The 5,365-nt window shown below is 37.5% G+C and overlaps 1 long non-coding RNA gene across 1 annotated transcript; it reads right to left on the bottom strand.

Annotated features, from left to right (window-relative positions):
- Positions 1 to 482: 482 nt before the first annotated feature.
- LOC141281081 (uncharacterized) lies at positions 483 to 5,140 on the bottom strand. Its single transcript, XR_012335510.1, has 4 exons — positions 3,908 to 5,140; positions 2,312 to 2,368; positions 2,108 to 2,171; positions 483 to 542 (listed from the first exon to the last, which is right to left on the bottom strand). It is a non-coding gene; the product is annotated as an uncharacterized lncRNA (long non-coding RNA).
- Between the last annotated feature and the right edge of the window lie 225 nt (positions 5,141 to 5,365).

The raw sequence follows: 5,365 nt of genomic DNA, 5'->3' as shown, positions 1-5,365 counted from the left end.
CATTGTTTCCGGCTCTGAGTGAGAATCTCGGGTCAGTTCGCGGCTCGCGCGGATCCACAGGTCTCTCGAGTTTGCAATGTTTCCGGCTCTGAGTGAGAATCTCGGGTCAGTTCGCGGCTCGCGCGGATCCACAGGTCTCTCGAGTTTGCAATGTTTCCGGCTCTGAGTGAGAATCTCGGGTCAATTCGCGGCTCGCACGGATCCGCAGGTCTCTTGAGTTTGCAATGTTTCCGGCTCTGAGTGAGATCTCGGGTCAGTTCTCGCGCAGATCAGCCGGTTACGAGTGGATCTGTAGTGCGAGCGAAGTCTCATCAATAATGTTGAAAGAGGTTTGTGTGTGTGGTGGCGCTGTTTATGGTTTTACATTGAATTGTAGTAGGACTCAACTGATCCGGGTTAATGACACTAGAGACTCGCGACTCATGAGTTAATTTAAAGATCCGGGTTAAAGATCCGAGTGAGTCGCGACTCGAACAGGTCTACTGAACAAACTCTTTCCTCAATGGACAGCATCCACCTGGATCCTGTCATGATTGAATGTCCTGAACAGAAAGTGCAATTGTTACTGATTTGGACACAACTTTTTATTCTGAAAACAAAATATTTTGTCAATAAAGTCCAGGGACACCTCTGCTAAATAAATACAATTATTAAATTAAATTTCTTATAACCAAAGTCTGAATATTTCTGTTTGTATATTTCTACATGGCAAACTAAGACAATTGTGTACATGTTGTCAAGGCCGCCTTAATGCACGGGCTTACCTGGGCTGAAGCCCAGGGGCCTCACAAGTTCAGGGGCCTCCCAAGTTCACGTTCATTTTGTTTTTTAACTTGTCAGGTTGTCTGTCAATCACTCTAACTGCACGTTACATGGCTGCTGATTGGTCCGTGGTAACTTACTGTGAAATAAAATATCAGACGTAACAGATTTTTCTATTCCGTGTAATGTAATTAAGTGCGCGTTGTCAACTTGGCATTCCTGCATGTAAGAGTGAGTGTGACAGAGAAACGGGAAATAATCCACCAACAAATGAAAGAGTGATTTCCGAAATTTCATAGTAAGCACTGAGTTGCAGGTCTCTCTCTCTCTTTCGCGCGCGCGCTCACTCTCTCTGTGCTCGTACAGCTGCGTCTCTGGCATGCAGAAGTCTCTCCAACGGTGCGCAAGAAACTGTGCCGCCAAATAAAAATGGGGTTCCAGAACATTAATGCTGTTCGTTGTTATAAAGTTTAAGTTTACTCGCGTTTATATCAGTGACGCGTGCGCAGCTGGAGCGCTGTAGTTTGACGCGATGTAAGCTCACAGTACACACATCTGGTTTAGAAAGACGACGCAACGGTAAATGTGCAACTCAAAGCGTGACAAGACCATCTCAAATGATCATCCCCTGATCGCACCATTCATATTTATAATCTCCTTATCTAAAGATCTTATATACAGGTATGTTCCCTGTCTGTTTTGTGCATATTCATACGTGTTCGTTTTACATGCGTAGTATGCATAAATACTAAATACAATGCATACTATATCTTCAATAGCCTACAAAATAAATAACTGATTAAAAAACAAGATTCTGTCTATAAAGACTTATCTTTTGTTAACATTAATGCATTTTCACATTAAAACTAACTTTAACTTCTTATATTTTTACAACTGTGGTGAGCATTTAGTTAGTGAGTGGCAATTTTCTGCAAATTTGTATATTCTAAAAACTATATAAACATAAAGCTTATAAACATATATACTTTTGGTTTTATTTTCACCACAAGTTGCTGTTTGTGGTTGTTAAATAAAGTGTCTTGTGTTTATGCTCAAGTGGGCTCAGTGATATGTTATTAATGATAATATGGTGTTTTCTGGGTCAAAGAGGGAAAACTACATTTTGTGATGTAGATTACATAGATATTACACTTTTTTTTTCAAAATGAGACTATAAATTGAGGGTATGGGGGGCCTCCAAAACCTCTCAGCCCCAGGGCCTCACATTAGGTTAAGGCGGCCCTGCATGTTGTGTATGGTCGTGTTACAGTGTTGTGTGTGGGAATTGTGAATGAGTGTATACATGGGTATTTAAAGAAGCTGTAGTGGTAAAGTGCAAACTTACCGAACATAATGTGCTTGGTGTGTGTCTGGTGTCACCCGTTGTGCCTCCACATCTGCCTTAACTCCTGATAAAGTGCAATGACACTCATGTAAACTACAAATAAAAAGTCAGCCACATTCCTGTGTAATTTTACATGTGACGTGAAAGCATTTAATATTGCAGTCGAAAAAATACATGACTTGTAACTGTACATCATGTACTTGCCTGGTGCCTTTAAAGATGATCCATCTTACCCAATCCAGCTTACAAGCAATGGTAAGACTGTAAAAAAGACAAATGTTACAAAATCTGTTACCCATAGAAATAAATAGACATTGTGAAGGAAATGGTAAAAAAAAATTTAGTAACACTTTACTATAAGAGTTTATTCCTTAACATTTGGTAATGCCTTAGCTAATATGAACTAACAATGAACAATATATTTTACAACATTAATAATATTTGATAATGTTCATTGTGCATTAACTAATGTAAACAGAGACAAAGTGATTGATTTAAAAATGTATTAAGTGTTTAAATCTAATATCATGCTATGCTAACAAATAAAACATTACTGTAAGTGTTAAGTCAGTTGTAAAACAAATATATTTATTTATATATATATATATATATATATATATATATATATATATATATATATATATATTAGTTGTTATATTATATATTATATATAAATATCTAAATAAGTCTTTTTTTAATTATAACATCTTGTCTACAGAAAATCTCTGAAAATGTCTCGTTTAGTGCAGAAAATAGCGATTTATAGTGACAAGGTAAAAAGACTGTCCCTTTAATGTTTAACCCGGATCAGCTGCGGTGTAACACTTTTTCACGCAAAGTTTTTTAACAAGTTAACGTTAGTAGCTAGCTGCTCACTTTAAAGATAAACATGATCGCCTAAATCTGAGCAATCCTGGTGATGCCAGTTTCCTACACGATACATCCAGAGATGAAGGATCAGATGACAGAGACGAGAAGGCAAAGGTACGTAAATGCGGAGCCCATTCTCTTTTCGTGCATTGATTTGATGTGTTTTGGAAACTTATATATACTGCATGTAATGCATCTGAAGTGGTGGAAACAATATGCCATAAAAATGTATTGGACAACTTACTGGGAGTGTAAAACGCTTAAGAGAAGATATTCTCTGCTTTTGCTGATATACCGTAATATAATAACAACAACAATAAGCGCGGCAATCCCTTTCGTTCATCTGATATTAAGATGAGCCCAGGTCTGAATGATATTTGGTCGAAGTTAAAGCTGCGATGAGTTCGATGCATGTATCCAGTTAAATATGAGGTTTCTTGTTTTCACTTCTGTGGAGGAGTTCGGTACTATGCTGTGTACGGCGTGTCAAGTCCTGACTGTTTACAACCACGAGTCAGCCTTGCCAAACAGTCAAACTTAATACTTTTCTCTGACGCTAACTGAACGGATGAAACGCCGAGATAAACGACCGTTATGCTGGGACCGCAAGACCGCGCTGGCGGGTTGTCTTTGTCCATTTCGTTAAAAATAGTTTCATTGTCACCACACTTTCAACACAATATAAACTCACCAAAACCCTCATAATTTAGTTAAAACAACCCTATATTCATTAATAAAGGTATAAAGCGAGTTAAAGCAGCGGTAGACATCTGGGTGTAACATTAGCTTACTTTCTGAGGGAGATTGAAACTTTGTTGGCGACCGTTTTTCTCTCTCATTGCACGTTTAAAACAATATTGTGACAAACTATTGACAACATTCTTAAACTTAAAATTAAGTTTTCATGAAACAGAAATATTTCAAACTTACCGAACTGCCAGAAATCAATCGTCCTCCTTCAGCTGCAGCCAAGAGTTGTGCTCTCTCTCCCTCTGTGTGATTTGACTCTGGCGCACTTTCTCTGATTATTGCAAGTACACCTGGCACATTACAGCAATGGCTACAGCAAGGTTACATCAAGACCAAAATATACTGTAAAATTTTCCCGCTCAAACTAATTTACCCAGAATGCATTATGAACTGCAGTACTGTACTGTAATGTACACATACAGTATAGTACTGTGGATTTTTACAGTAAAGTACTGCTAAATCTACAGCGACATCTAACAGTGTAGGTATAAATAGAATCAAATAAACATTAACACTGTCTTCTTTTTTATATAAATTAAATATAATTAATCTTTTTAAAGATACAGAAGTGATTTTCCTTTGTTTTCTGTTGTTTAATTAATATAAATGAAGAAACACAAGCCGATAAGAACTGCTGCTTTCAGACCAACACAAAGATTTGACTTCTTTCTGAACTATTTGCACTCACTTTAAGACATAACTGAATGTTTTTATGAGAATAGGTGCGTGTGGTATTTCAAAATAATTTTGTGTTTGCATGCTTTAGAATCGCGCGTCTCCGTGCGTCCGCTTAAGGGTGTGTGTCCATTTGAGTATGGGTGCGCGTCATTGCCTGTGCACACACAAAACAGCTTACTTTAACATCTTGCGCTCAAATTTTTTAAAATCGCTTGCATGTTAACATTTGCAAGGTTATAAAGCACACATGCAAAAGATAAGCTTTCTATAAATAGTTATTTATTTCTGAATTATGCGTATTTGAGCGATTCGACTATAGGCTTATTTATTATCATTTATGCGTGATTTCTTCTGCTTTCCCAATAAAATATTTTGTGTTTCTTTGGCTTGGTGGACCAGCTGTCAATTTGTGTGTGTAGCCTCGCCACTCTTATGAAACAATAGTTTGATAAAAAAATAAAAAAAGCCCTAACCCTAAAGATTACTAAACATTCTTACCGTCACTGAGGTGAATATAATCCACACAACACACAGACAGAGACATTAACTCGTCTGTCAATTCCTCCAGAAAACAGCGGGAGGCGCACTTGCGAGTTTTTTATATTTATTTTAGACTGAAATCATTTGAATGAGTTTATTGCGAAATTGGGACAAATAACGGACAGCAGCCTATCGCTTTGTGACAGCGCAACATGAGAATTTTAAATTCATGTTGTATTTTAATTTTAATAAAAACCAGGGTTTATGGGGGGTCCCTCGAGGCTTATAGCAGGTCCGGGACCCCCCCAGACCCCCTTCAATTCGAACACTGAGTAGAGGGCTGTAGTACAAACTGTCCGTTTGCTGTATGCTTTAAAAGGGAAATTCTATTAAAGAAAATATATCGCTTGGCATTGAATTTTGAGCTTTATAATTTTACAGGTATTATTTATGCTCTAACAGCAACATTACACACTAACT

Source organism: Paramisgurnus dabryanus, chromosome 19, assembly GCF_030506205.2.
Source record: "Paramisgurnus dabryanus chromosome 19, PD_genome_1.1, whole genome shotgun sequence".
Classification (NCBI taxonomy): Eukaryota; Metazoa; Chordata; class Actinopteri; order Cypriniformes; family Cobitidae; genus Paramisgurnus; species Paramisgurnus dabryanus.
This window is presented reverse-complemented; position numbering and strand designations above follow the sequence as displayed.